At 45.7% G+C, this 15,232-nt stretch overlaps 1 protein-coding gene across 3 annotated transcripts in view; it reads right to left on the bottom strand.

Moving 5' to 3' along the window:
• BCL2L14 (BCL2 like 14) overlaps positions 1-13,660 on the bottom strand; it is a 50,439-nt gene extending 36,779 nt beyond the window's left edge. The window contains exons 1-2 of one of the 3 annotated variants that reach the window (XM_055095408.1): positions 12,886-13,660; positions 11,012-11,063 (exon numbers count right to left, since the gene is read on the bottom strand). The gene's annotated coding sequence lies outside the window, so the exon portion shown is untranslated. The remainder of the gene's footprint in view (positions 1-11,011; positions 11,064-12,885) is intronic. The other 2 variants (XM_034935391.3, XM_008951955.4) reach the window with 2 other exon arrangements.
• Between the last annotated feature and the right edge of the window lie 1,572 nt (positions 13,661-15,232).

Here is a 15,232-nt window from a genome sequence, read left to right as displayed (position 1 = left end):
AATACTAAGAGCCTGAAAAACTGCTTGGCTGATTTGACTAATAAAGGCTGGTCTGTTATCAGACTGTATAGAGGTGGGAAGGCTAAACTGAGGAATTATGTCTGACTGAAGGGAAGAAATGACTCCGGTGGCCTTCTCAGACCCTGTAGGAAAGGCCTCTACTTATCTAGTGAAAGTGTCTACTTAGACTAAGAGGTATTTTAGTTATCTGACTCAGGGCATGTTGAGTAAAGTTAATTTGCCAGTCCTGGGTGGGGGCAAATCCTCAAGCTTGATGTGTAGGGAAGGGAGGGGACCTGAATAATCCCTGAGGAGTAGTAGAATAGCAGATGGAACACTGAGAAGTTATTTCCTTGAGGATAGATTTCCACGATGGAAAGGAAATGAGAGGTTCTAAGAGGCGGGCTAGTGGCTTGTACTATAGCATAGCCTGCCTTTGCTGGTGTGTGGCGATTAGGCCTGGTGGAACTGCCATCAATAAATCAAGCGTGATCAGGGTGAGGTACAGGAAAGAAGGAAATATGGGGAAATGGGGTGAATGTCAGGTGGATCAGAGAGATACAGTCATGGGGGTCAGGTGTGGTATCAGGAATAATGTGGGAGGCCAGATTGAAGTCCGGGCCAGGAACAATGGTAACTGTGGGACTTAACAAAGAGTGAGTACAGCTGAAGGATCCAGGGAGCAGAAAGTATATGCATCAGGTATGAGGAAGAAAATAGATTTTGGAAGTTATGAGAAATGTAGAGAGTAAGTTGAGCATAGTTTGTGATTTTGAGGGCCTCTAAAAGTATTAGGGTGGCAGCAGCCGCTGCACGGAGACATGACAGCTAGGCTAAAACAGTAAGGTCAAGTTGTTTGCATAGAAAGGCTACAGGGTGCGGTCCTGGCTCTTGTGTAAGAATTCTGACTGCACTAACCATGCCTAGGAAGGAAAGGAGTTGTTTTGTAAGGGATTGAGGCTTGGGAGATTAATCGGACAGATCAGCAGGGAGAGCACGTGTGTTTTTATGAGAATTATGCTGAGATAGGTAACAGATGAGGAAGAAATTTGGGCTTGACTGAAGTAATGGGGGCTGTCTGTGAAGCCTTGCGGCAGTACAGCCCAGGTAATTTGCTGAGCCTAATGGGTGTCAAGGTCAGTCCAAGTGACAGCGAAGAGAGGCTAGGATGAAGGGTGCAAAGGAATAGTAAAGAAAGCATGTTTGAGATCCAGAACAGAATAATGGATTGTGGAGGGACGTATTGAGGATAGGAGAGTACATGGTTTTGGCACCATGGGGTGGATAGGCAAAACAATTTGGTTGATAAGATGCAGATCCTGAACTAACTTGTAAGGCTTGTCTGGTTCTAGGACAGGTAAAATGGGGGAATTGTAAGAAGAGTTTATAGGCTTTAAAAGGCCATGCTCTAGCAGGCGAGTGATAACAGGCTTTAATCCTTTTAAAGCGTGCTGTGGGATGGGATCTTGGCATTGAGCGGAGTAAGGGTGATTAGGTTTTAATGAGATGGTAAGGGGTGTGTGATTGGTCGCCAAGGAGGGAGTAGAGGTATCTTATACTTGTGGGTTAAGGTGGGGAGATACAAGGGGAGGAGGTGAAGGAGGCTTTGAACTGAGGGAAAAGGTGGCAATTAGGTGTTGCTGTAGCCCAGGAATAGTCAGGGAAGCAGATAATTTAGTTAAAGTGTCTCGGCCTAATAAGGGAACTGGGCAGGTGGGGATAACTAAAAAGGAGTGCTTAAACGAGTATTGTCTAAGTTGGCACCAGAGTTGGGGAGTTTTAAGAGGTTTAGAAGCCTGGCCATCAGTACTTACAACAGTTATGGAGGCAAGGGAAACAGGCCCTTGAAAAGAAGGTAATGTGGGGTGGGTAGCCTCCGTATTGATTAAGAAGGGGACGGACTTACTTTCCACTGTGAGAGTTATCTAAATCTCGGCATCTGTGATGGTCTACGGGGCTTCCGAAGCTATCGGGCAGCGTCAGTCTTCAGCCGCTAAGCCGAGAAGGAGTCAGTCAGAGAGCCTTCGGCCAGAGTTCCAGGGGCTCTGGGAGTGGCTGCCAGGTGAGTTGAACAGTCCGCTTTCCAGTGGGGTCCCACACAGATGGGACATGGCTTAGGAGGAATCCCAGGCTGCAGGCATTCCTTGGCCTGGTGGTCAGATTTCCGGCACATGTAGCCAGCTCCTGTGGGAGGAGGTTCTGGGGGAATGCCTGGACACTGCGGTTCAGGCATTTGGAAGTTCTTGTGTGCTGGAGATGTGGCTGGGGTTTGTCTCACAGTGGAGGCAAGGAATTGCAACTTTTTTCTATTATGGTACACCTTGAAGGCGAGGTTAATTAAATCCCGTTGTGGGGTTTGAGGGCTGGAATTTAATTTTTGGAGGTTTATTTAATGTCGGGAGCAGATTGGGTAATAAAATGTATTTTGAGAATAAGATGGCCTTTTGACCTTTTAGGGTCTAGGGCTGGAAAGCGTCTCAGGGTTGCTGCCGAACAAGTCATGAACTGGGCTGGATTTTCATATTTGATGAAAAAGAGCCTAAACGCTATCTGATTTGGGATGAACAAAAAGGAGCATTAACTTTAATTTAGCTCCAGCCACCTTTTTAAGAGTAAATTGCTGGGCAGGTGGGGGAGGGCTAGTCTCGGAACGAAACTGTAAGCCAGACCAGGTGTGAGGAGGGGAGGTGATAAAAGGATTATAGGGTGGAGGAGCAGAGGCTGAGGAAGAATTGGGACCTAGCTCTGCGTGGCGAGGAGCAGCCTGGGGAGGAGGGGAGAGGTCAGATGGGTCTGTAGAAAAGCAAGATTAGAAAGACTCAGCGACGCTTGGGGTTGGGACTGAGGGGACAGGTGGGAGGGAAACAAGGAAGATTTGTGATGAGTTGCACTGGGCACAGAGACTAGGAAGGGACTGATGTGTAAAAGAATGCCTGGACATCAGGCATCTCAGACCATTTGCCTATTTTACGACAAGCATTATTTAGATCTTGTAGGATGGAAAAATTGAAAGTGCTGTTTTCTGGCTATTTGGAACTACTGTCGAGTTTGTATTGGGATCAAGCGGCATTGCAGAAGAAAATAAGACGCTTAGATTTTAGGTCAGGTGAGAGTTGAAGAGGTTTTAAGTTCTTAAGAACACAGGCTAAGGAAGAAGAAGGAGGAATGGAAGGTGGAAGCTTGCCTATAGTGAAGGAGGCAAGCCCAGAGAAAAGAGTAGAGACACGGAGAAGGGGTGGGGGGGTTCTTGCCCTCCAGAAAAGCAGAGAAGGGTTCAGGCGCAGAGGTAGGAGGTTGGGGCGTGGAAATAGGGATGGGGTGCAGAGATATAAGAGGTTGGGGCACGGAAATAAGGGATCAGGAAGCAGAGATATAAGAGGTTGGGGTGCAGAAATAAGGGATTGGGGCACGGAGATATGAGGTCAGGGTGCAGAAATAAGGGATTGGGGTGCAGAGATACGAGGTTGGGGTACTCGCCTCTCCTCCAGAAAAGCGGGACTTGCCGCTAAGGGTGAAGGATAACGGGTTGGGGGTTTCTTGCACCCCAGAAAGGTGGAGAAGGGGTAGAGACACGGAGAGAAGGGGTTGGGGTACTTGCCCCTCCCCCAGAAAAGCGGGACTTGCTGCTAAGGGTGAAGGACCACGGCAGGCGTCCCTGCGTGGTCTGACACCTCTGAAACGTGGGGGAATAATCAGAGAGGTGTCTTTGCAATGATTAAACACTAAGGGAAGGCTGCATTCCCAGTCCGTGACCGGCACCGGAGTTTTGGGTCCACGGATAAAACGTGTCTCCTTTGTCTCTACCAGAAAATGAAAGGAACTGAAATTAAAAGAAGGGAGAGATTGAAGTGTGGCGCCAAGATTGAAAGGAGAAAGAGGCTGAGGGATAGGGAGGTCGGAGAAGAGAGTAAAAAGAGGCCGCTTACTGGATTTGAAATTGGTGAGATGTTTCTTGGGCTGCTTGGTCTGAGAACCTGAGGTCGTAGGTGGATCTTTCTCACGGAGCAAAGAGTGGGAGGACAGGGGATTGATCTCTCAAGGGAGGTCCCCCATCCGAGTCATGGCACCAAATTTCATGCGCGTCGGTGTGAAGAGACCACCAAACAGGCTTTGTGTGAGCAATAAAGCTGTTTATTTCACCTGGGTGCAGGCGGGCTGTGTCTGAAAAGAGAGTCAGTGAAGGGGGATGGGGTGGGGCTGTTTTATAGGATTTGGGTAGGTAAAGGAAAAAGGGGGGTTCTCTGGCGGGCAGGAGTGGGGGGTCCAAGGTACTTAGTGGGGGAGCTTTTGAGCCAGGATGAGCCAGGAGAAGGAATTTCACAAGACAATGTCATCAGTTAAGGCAGGAACAGGCCATTTTCATTTCTTTTGTGGTAGAATGTTAGAGAACAGCCTGGCCAACCCCGTCTGAAACCCCGTCTCTACTAAATATACAAAATTAGCCAAGTGTGGTGGCACATGGCTGTAATCCCAGCTACTCGGGAGGCTGAGGCAGGAGAATCGCTTGAACCCGGGAAGTGGAGGTTGCAGTGAGCCGACATCATGCCACAGCACTCTAGCCTGGGCAACAGAGACTCCGTCTCAAAAAAAGGAAAAAAAAAAAGAGTCTGGGCACAATGACTCACGCCTGTAATCCCAGCACTTTGGGAGGCCGAGGCGGGCAGATCACCTGAGGTCAAGAGTTCGAGAACAGCCTGGCCAACATGGTGAAACCTCATCGCTACTAAAAACACAAAAAAATTTACCTGGGCATGGTGGCACACACCTGTAGTCCCAGCTACTCGGGGAGGCTGAGGCAGAAGAATTGCTTGAACACAGGAGGGGGAGGTTGCCCTGAGCCAAGATGGAGCCACTGTACTCCTCCAGCCTGGGCAACAGAGACTCCATCTCAAAAAAAAAAAAAAAAAGACAAACACACAAAAGACTTAAGTAAAATTGCCCAGGGTCACACGAGCACATGAGGCAAAGCTGGAATTTGAGGGAGCCCAGGCACTGTCTTTAAAGCCCATGACGCTAACCACTAAACCTGACCATCTTCTTCACATGGTTCAGATGCAGCCCAGTTTGTTGATGGTCTTCACCTTTTTTTTTTTTTTTTTTTTTTTTTTTAAATGGAGTTTTGCTCTTATTGCCCAGGCTGGAGTGCAGTGGTGAGATGTTGGCTCACTGCAACCTCCGCCTCCCAGCTTCAAGCAATTCTTCTGCCTCAGTCTCCCTAGTAGCTGGGATTACAGGTATGTGCCACCACGCCCAGCTAATTTTGTGTTTTTAGTAGAGAAGGGGTTTCTCCATGTTGGTCAGGCTGGTCTCGAACTCCCGACCTCAGGTGATCCACCCGCCTCGGCCTCCCAAAGTGCTGGGATTACAGGCGTGAGCCACCGCGCCTCTTTTCTGGACTTGCTGTTACTGCTTTTTGACTTTGGTGTAGGGAAAAATGGAAAGATTAGCAATGGGCAAAGAGATTACTGGATATCCTTTTAATGGAATGCTAGAGCCTTTGGGGATTATCTGATTTTATAGAGATATGCTTATTTATTTGCTTTTGATTATGCTATTTTACAACTCCTTAGAAACAAGTTAACATATAGAAAACTTATAGTAATGCAAATAATTCCTTGCATATTAAAATGCAAATAGTCTGCCGTGGAATGCCATTGTTTATTATCCTGTAGATATTAACCAGTTTTTCCAGTTTTGCCTGTTTGTAAATTTATTTCGGTATTTCTTACCTGATTATAAATGTGTGGTAGTTGGAGTTTTCTCCTTGGAGCTGGTTTTAATATTTTGCTGGCTCCAGTTAAATGAGTTAAATAAAATATTTGCCACATGTTCTTTTATATCATGTGAGAGTCATGATTTTCCCCTTAAAAAATAATCTTTAACGTTGGTTAAATCACTTAAATTATCTGGACCTCAGGTTCCCTTCAGTCTCTTTGATTGCGTGCTTAATTGATTGAGATGCATCTAGCTAGAGAACTCTAGGTTCTGTTATTGATTGTGTTTTGTTTTTGTTTTGAGATGGAGTTTCGCTCTTGTCGTCCAGGCTGGAGTGCAGTGGCGCAATCTCGGCTCACCGCAACCTCGGAGGCCTTCCAGGTTTAAGCGATTTTCCTGCCTCAGCCTCCTGAGTAGCTGGGATTACAGGCGCCTACCACCACGCCCAGCTAACTTTTGTATTTTAGTAGAGATGGGGTTTCACCATGTTGGTCAGGCTGGTCTCGAACTCCTGACCTCAGTTGATCCGCTCACCTCGGCCTCCCAAAGTGCTGGGATTACGAGTGAGCGTGAGCCACCTTGCCCAGCCTATTGACTGTGTTTTAATCAATGGCTCAGTTATTTACAGATAACACAGGTAACAATAGAGCACAGTATTTAGGGCTCAGGCTCCTCAGGCACAGTCTTGGAGTCAAATTCTGATTCTGCTTCTTACTATAGATGAGGGGTTTAGGGAGTGATCTGGAGAAAGAAGCAAAAAGGATACTTGATTGCCAGGCTAAAAAGGAAGTTCTTGGATAAGCTCTCACTTTAAATGTATACAAATAGTGCCCACAGGAGATGTTAAGGAAAAATTTACTCTTGACACGTGTTAAAAGGGTAAGGCAGATTTTATCCGGGACTGTCGCAATTGGTGTAGGCACCACTGCAATAGGGTCTTGTAGTCAGGGAGAGAAACTGGGCTCAACTCTGAATGCAGCAGAGGCAAATGGGGATTTGTAACCAAGGAGTAAGGTGGGGTCAGTGGGTGGAAAATTACTAAGGGGAAACATTGGGAGTCAGGGGATTCTGGCTAAGTTGACCTAGTGTGATTTTTGCTGAAGACCAGGCAGGGTGATCAGACATCGCCTGGGGGATGATGAGGGATGAGGAATTTGATCAGATTTTGAGGGTGAGCAGACATTGGGGGTGGGGGCATGCCCAAGGATGGGGCCTGATTGGGCTCAGAGGAACCTGACTAAAGTTTGGGCAAGGACACAGTCTTTGTCAGTGGCTATGAAAACACAAATATGAAAGGGTGTGATAGGCCTGAAATAAGAGCACTGGACTGAACGGAGCTTCTTGAAAATGTTAATGACAGAAGAAGGGATTTTTCTGGTTTATTCTCAACAACAGAAGGCAGAGACAAGGCAGAACCACTCTGAGTCCATTTGACTTCTGTATTCTCTACCAAGGAAAACAGGCTCAGTTGGAAATGACTGAGAAGTGGAAGCGTTCTGCCTGTGAGGAGAGTGCACAGGTGTGTTTTGCAGCTGTAAGTGAATCTCAGGCCCAGAGTAGGGAGACCTAGGGCCATCACTGAGTGGTATCCGAGGTCTGCAGGTGGCTTGCACTGTTTCAGCAAGTTGGTGGGTCTCAAAAACCGTGCATTGATGTTAATTCCTGCAAAATCTGAAACTGGGGTATTAAATGGATGATGTATGAACCGTTAGAATGGTGAGTTTCTTGTGTTCCTGGAGAGTAGATCAGCACAAACGAATCCCATCTCCCACGGATCAGGGGTGTCTTTGATGAAGTGCACGTTCACTCTAGCAAGGCTTCTGACAACGATGTCATGAGATGCATGTGAATGAGTTGGAGAATTGCTGGCTAGATGAAATTGTAATTACAAAACTTTTCAGATGGTTTCCCACGTATGTGTACTTGAATTGTGCATTGATGGAATGAGGGCCTTGACCTTTCTGGATTGTTTACTTTTCCATCTCCTCTCTTGCCTAGATGTGTGAGTGGGAGCAACTTGTTCAACCTCTCCAGCCCTCAATATTTTGTGAAAAATGCCTCATTCTCTAACTGTTTATGACTCTATGAGTAATTGGTTCATACACACCTGGAGGGATGTCATTTTCCTCTGAATTCTCTCCCTGATTCTGTTTCATCATTTTTCTTTATTCTTTTTTGTTTTTTTGAGATGGAGTCTCGCTCTGTCGCCCAGGCTGGAGTCCAGTGGCGTGATCTCAGGTCACTGCAACCTTTGCCTCCTGGGTTCAAGCGATTCTCCTGCCTCAGCCTCCCGAGTAGCTGGGACTACAGGCACATGCCACCACGCCTGGCTCATTTTGTATTTTTAGTAGAGATGGGGTTTCACCCTGTTGGCCAGGCTGGTCTCGATCTCCTGACCTCATGATCTGCCCGCCTCGGCCTCCCAAAGTGCTGGGATTACAGATGTGAGCCAACACGCCTGGCCTGTTTCATCATTTTTCATGATTGACTTAGATAATAACAAGTGTGTAGAAGATGTGAGGACGCTGCAGAGAACATAGATAAAAGTTCAGGCCCTGGAGTCAGATAGTCCTAGGTATGAATCTTGGGTCAGTCCCTTCCTAATTGGATTTTTCTTTTTTTTTTGAGATGGAGTCTTGCTCTGTTGCCCAGGTTGGAGTGCAGTGGCATGATCTCGGCTCACTGCAACCTCCACCTCCTGGGTTCAAGCAATTCTCCTGCCTCAGCCTCCCAAGTAACTGGGATTACAGGCACCTGCCACCACGCCTGGCTAATTTTTTGTATTTTTAGTAGATATGGGGTTTCTCCATGTTGGCCTGGCTGGTCTCGAACTCCTGACTTCAGGTGATCCACCTGCCTTGGCCTTCCAAAGAGCTGGGATTACAGGCATGAGCTACTGCGCCCAGCCCCTAATTGGATTTTGAGCAAGCTTCTTAACTTCACTAGACTTGGTTTCCTATCCTATTAAGTGAGAATAATAATAATATTTAACTTTGTGTAAAGACTAAATGATTATATAAGGTATTACATTAAACAAACAAATACGTAGCAGGGTGTCTGGCACAAAGTCAGGGCCCCCATAACTGTCAACTGTTTTTGTTTATGTTATTACTAAACTGGGAGAGGTAACATTAGGTAACATATCATGTTTCAAAATTATAGTAGGGTGAAACTATAAGCTAAAACCTAGAATTTTATAGGGTTCAACGTAAAACCCAACATTTAGGTTGAACTGATCAGCCACACGTGAACAGAATGGGAGAGACCTGGCTTAAGAGTGGCTCATGTCAAAGGCATTTAGGGGTTTTTAGGTGATTGTCAGCTCCACTTCAATCATCAGTATGCGGTGGCTTCCAAGGAAGCCAGTGTCGTCTGAGGCTGAGTTAATGAGAATGCAAAAGAAGTTATATTGCCGGCTGGGCATGGTGGCTCACGCCTGTAATCCCAGCACTTTGGGAGGCCAAGGCGGGTACCTGAGGTTGGAAGTTCGAGACCAGCCTAACCAACATGGAGAAACCCCATCTCTACTAAAAATACAAAATTAGCCGGGTGTGGTAGCACATGCCTGTAACCCCAGCTACTCAGGAGGCTGAGGCAGGAGAATTGCTTGAACCCGGGAGGTGGAGGTTGCAGTGAGCTGAGATTGCGCCATTGCACTCCAGCCTGGGCAACAACAGTGAAACTTCGTCTCAAAAAAAAAAAAAAGAAGAAGAAGAAGTTATAGGGCCATTGTAACCTTGTCCTGGTATAGATTGTGTCCCCTGAACTGAGTTCAGCCCTGCCCTTGTGTTTTTCGAGGAAGAAAAGCAGGGAGTGAGACTACTTGCCTTCAAATCCCAGCTCTGCTATTAGATTAGCCCTATGGACTTGGGCAAGTTATTTAACCTTTCTGTGCCTCAGCTTTCCAATTTGTAAAATGAGAATAATAAAAATTCTATCTATCTCACAGGGCTGTTATGAGGATTCAGTAGGATGTAAATGTAAATATGTAAGGTGTTTCCAAAGGTGTTTGGCTCACCCACATGCTAGAGCAATGGTGGTGGTGGTGCTGGTGGTACCATCATCATTGTCATTCTAAGGACACTGTCCATGTCCCCAAGGGACCTGATCAGAATGGTGATGGGTGCTGCATCAGTGAAACAAGAATACTGAATTCATGAACCGTCTTGCTCTTCTACTACCCCTGCCCCAAACACACACCTCACTCCCTTGATATGGGCAGGCTTCTCACTTTTAGGCTTTGGCCTAAGTTGGAATGCTCAAACGTATACTCCTTTTGGTCTCTATCAGTAAACTTTAGAAATTATCTCATTCAGGGCTCTTATTTTAGGTATGCTCAAGGTCAGACAGAAGCTAAGAAACCAAGGTCCTGATACAGCAATCCCACTTCTGGGTATTTATCCAAAGGCATTGAAATCAGTATGTTGAAGAGACACCTGAACTCCCATGTTCATTGCAACACAATTTACAATAGCCAAGATATGGAATCAATCTAGGTGTCCATCAACAGATGAATGAATAAAGAAAATGTATATATGCACAATAGAATACTATTCAGCCTTAAACAGGGGTGAAATCCTGTGATTTGGGACAACATGGATGAATCTGGAGGACATTACGCTAAGTGAAATAAGCCAGGCACAGAAAGACAAATATTGCATGATCTCACTCATAGGTAGAATCTGAGAAAGTTGATCTCATAGAAGTAGAGAGTACAATGGTGGTTACCAGGGACTGGGGGTGGAGCGGTGGTTGGGAAAAGCAGAGAGGTTGGTCAAAGGCTACACAGTTTCAGTTAGACAAGAGGAATAAGCTTTACTGATCAATTGCACAGCATGGTAACTATAATAAGTAATAATGCATTGTATATTTCAAAATTGGTAAAAGTAGATCTTAAATGTTTTTACTGCAAAAAAATGGTAAGTTTGTGAGGTGATGGATTTACTAATTAGCCTGATTTAATCATTCCACATTGTAAACCTATATCAAAACATCAAATTGTACTCCATAAACATGTATTATTACTACTTGTTAATGAAAAATAAAAATAAAATGAAAAACAAAGGAAGAAGAAAAAAACCTCAAAAAAGAAAAAGAAAACAAGGTCCTCAGCCCTGTCCTATTTTCTTTCCACTCACCACCCACCTCCTTCTCACATCTGATTGTTGAAGTCTTTCCAACTCCAACTCAATTCCACTTCTTCTTAGAACCTTTCCAGATCCTCCAAGGTAAGCTGGGCTACTCTTTCCCCATGCCTATATGATTGAAAGTTGTGTGTAGCTATTACAGTACTTACGGTCTTTGTTTTAGTGTCCATCACCTATGCCTCTTGTCTTCACCCTGTTTGCCTAAAGAGCAAGGAGATAATATTCACTTTAGGGTCCCACTTGGCACAAGCATGGTGCTTTGCATATATTAGACTATCATGAAGTGCTCATTGAATTGGGTATTAAGATTGTATAATGTGGACTATTTATCTTAGAAGAGAGAAGATTTAGGAGGAATGGAATTGACTCTCATGGAAAGATTCGATTCAGCTACCTAGTGCTAAAGAGCAGAATGGGGACCAGGGGCTGAAAGTTACCAGGGGGTAAATTTGATCTGGCTGTGTGGGGCGGATTCTTCCCAGTGACAATCATTTAATGAGGAGATGAGTGCCTCATGAGAGGCGAGTTAAGGTATTCAAGCAGAGGCAGGATGGCCACTGTCAGGAGTGGAGTAGAGGGGAACCCTCGGGATTCCCTGTTTATTAGCTGAGTTTCAACATCACTAGAAACCTCGGTGATGTTTCAGGTTCACATGTAGCTACAGACTACAGCAGACGCATGGGGTACCTGATGTGCGAACAGGGTTGAGACAGGCCTAGCACTGCCCAGTAGACCTGAGTCTGGCTTAGGTTCATTCTTGACTCTTGCTAGTCTAGTCTGCAAGAAGCTGTACTCACAAAAAGCCAGCTCCTTTTCCCACCATCTCTATTTATTAACCCCTCCCTCACTCTTATACACCCTGCTCACTGCTGTCTGGTGCCCCTGCAAGGTCAATTTCATGCTGAACTTTACTACAGTGAAAAAGTCCTGAGTTTCATCTAAAAGCATTTGAGGTGTCTTAAGTTAAATTCTAAAACCTTTCAGTTTAGCTTCAGTTTATGGTGCTATTCAATCCTTATCGAGCACTTCCCCCAAAAGGTCCTAAATCTCTCTCTTATGCAAGCTTTCACGGGCTGCATGAGGCCCAGGATGGCTTTGAATGTGGCCCAACACAAATTTGTAAACTTTCTTAAAACATTATGAGATTTATGCACGGCCGTTCTTTTTCCTTTTCTTTTTTATTTTTTTAGCTCATCAGCTATTAGTGTTAGTGTGTTTTATGTGTGGCCCAAGACAATTCTTCTTCCAGTGTGGCCCAGGGAAGCCAGAAGATTGGACACCCCTGTAAATAGGCTCTTAGACTCGAAGCTATAGTTTCTATAGTTCTTCTGCCTATTCTATTTCCTTCTCAAATTACGGGTCTCACTGTTCCTTTTCAATTTGGGTTCCAGGTCTACTCCTATAAGCTTCTGGCTAAAACTTTTCTGTTTTTGCAGACTCCTCACTAATGAGTGTCCCCCTTGGCATTTTGCTCTTAGGATCTGGTTTTCCATATTTTTGAGGCTCTTTATTTTTTCTTTTCTTTTCTTTCTTTTTTTTTTTTTTGAGATGGAGTCTCCCTCTGTCGCCCAGGTTGGAGTGCAGTGGCGCAATCTCGGCTCACTGCAAGCTCCGCCTCTCGGGTTCACGCCATTCTCCTGCCTCAGCCTCCCGAGCAGCTGGGACTACAGGTGCCCGCCACCACGCCCAGCTAACTGAGGCTCTTTCAAGACTCCTGTCCAGCCTTTGCATGCCAGGGCATTAGTCGTGGCCTCCTATTGAACCCCACCTCCTCCCAGGTCCATCTAGGTCTCTTTACAACACAGTTTTGCTCCCTACCCTTGGCCCTGAGTGTTTCTGCCACCTGGCCTCATTCCTAAGGTTCTTGCTCAGGGAGGTCAGTAGACTATCTGCCATATATCAGCCTCATAAACGGATTGTCTCCCAAGCATCTTCCTTCACACATTAAATTTTAGGAAATATCAAACTTAAGAGTGGACTCTATTTCAAAAGCACATTTATAAGAAACTTATGTAGCACTCACATTTTCCCCTTACAATAACGTTCTTCTAGGTGGTTAGTTCTGCCAGGCGAATCCAGGGGAGCCCATTTAGCCTCTAGGATGAAGCGAAAGCACTGGGACCTTAGAATCTTTGGGAGTAATAATAGTGGGATAGAATAAGACTGCAGTGTAGAACGGTGTTTCTACGGGAAACTATTTCCAGAGTTCCGCCTTGGATTGCTGGGATTCCTTTTTTTTTTTTTTTTTTTTTTTTTTTAGATGGAGTCTCGCTCTGTCGCCCAGGCTGGAGTGCATTGGCGCGATCTCGGCTCACTACAACCTCTGCCTCCCGGGTTCAAGCGATTCTCCTGCTTCAGCCTCCTGAGTAGCTGGGGCTACAGGCGCTCGCCACCAGGTCCGGCTAATTTTTGTATTTTTAGTAGAGATGGGTTTTCACCATGTTGCCAGGTTGGTCTCAAACTCCTGACCTCGTGATGCACCCGCCTCGGCCTCCCAAAGTGTTGGGATTACAGGCGTGAGCCATCGCGCCTGGTGCTGCGATTCCTTTAACTGTCTGCAGTGAGACTGGGCAGCCCCTACCCCCATATTAAAAGAAAAGAAAAAACACATCCTGCAATTTATTGAGGAATCACCGCATACCGGGCAGTGTAAACTCATTATCAGTCATGTCGCTTCATCCTCACATCAACGCTGTGAGGTGGGCACTGCTGATACCCATGTTTTACTAATGAAGATATGGAGGCAAAGAGACTGCTCTCAGTGGCTTTGGACAGGGATTCTCATAACATAAAGTCTGGGTGCGTGCTAGGAAAGGAACAAGGACTCTAGAAAATTGTAAAGGTGAGAAGAGAGTCAGAGATGGGGCAGAAGATGGAATAAAGATTGGGGCAGAGGCAGCCTGGCTCAGGGTAGGACATTTGTAGACATTATAGAGAGTTGACCCTTGAACAAGACGGATTTGAACTGCACAGGTTCACTTATACACAGGTTTTTTCCAGTACAAGCTACACTGACTGTGCCTGCCTCTCCTGCCTTCCCTTTTACTTCCTCCGCCTCTTCTGCCTCTGCCACCCAGAGACAGCAAGAATAACCCTTCCGCTTCCTCCTCCGCACCCTACTCAGTGTGAAGACAATAAGGATGAAAACCTTCATGAAGCTCCGCTTGCACTTAACGAAGAGGAAATATTTTTCTTCCTCATGATTTTCTTAATAGTATTTTCTTTTCTTTGGCTTACTTTATTGTAAGAATACATTATATAATTCATACACGAAATATGAGTTAACTGACTATGTTATCAGCAAGGTTTCCCAGTCAACTGTAGGCTCTTGGTAGTTAAGTTCAGTAGAATATTGGGCAGACATCAGCCTGACTCCTTTTTTGGGAATCAAAAGTTGTACGCGGATTTTTGACGACGTGGGGGTCAGCATCCCTAACCCCACATTGTTCAAGGGTCAGCTGTGTTCCCTTCCCTGTGACCTGTCTTTTGGCAAAGGGAAACTCAGATCCTGTTGTAGGGTCTTTGAAACAATGGACAATGGACACAGTGGCCCATGAGAGGGAAAAATATTTACATGGCAGTGCTGGGGATTCAGTTCCTACAAATAGGAGATTTCCAAGGATTTCCACAACATACCCACAGACACACACAAAGAGACACACAGATACACAGAGACACATACACAGGGACACATACACAGACATACAGATACACACACAGAGGCACACATGCAGACACACACAGAGACACACACAGACATACACAGACATACACACAGATACACAGACACAGAAACAGAGACACACACAGCCACACACAGAAACATACAGACACACAGATACACAGACACACACAGGCACACACACAGACACACACACAGACACACACACACAGATACACAGACACAGGTACACACACACAGACACAGAGACACACACAACCACACACAGAGACACACAGACACACAGATACACAGACACACACAGGCACACACACAGACACACACAGATACACAGACACACAGACACTGATACACAGACACACACATTGATAGACACACACACACTGATACACAGACACACAGATACACAGACACAGAGACAAACACATACACATACGGGCACACAGGCACACACATAGACACACAGAGATACACAGACATACACACAGACACACAGATACACAGACACACACAGACACAGAGAGACACAGACACAAACGCAGACACACACAGAGGCACACATTTTCAATGCTCTGTTTCCTCTTCTTCCTTTCATTTCCCCCTCACTTGGATGAGGCAGGTAGAGTGGGGGAGTGGGTAAGAGTTACTGCAGTAAGAGAAAGCCGCAATAGGTATTTTTAGTCCTGGA

Source organism: Pan paniscus, chromosome 10, assembly GCF_029289425.2.
Source record: "Pan paniscus chromosome 10, NHGRI_mPanPan1-v2.0_pri, whole genome shotgun sequence".
In the NCBI taxonomy this organism is placed as follows: Eukaryota; Metazoa; Chordata; class Mammalia; order Primates; family Hominidae; genus Pan; species Pan paniscus.
This window is presented reverse-complemented; position numbering and strand designations above follow the sequence as displayed.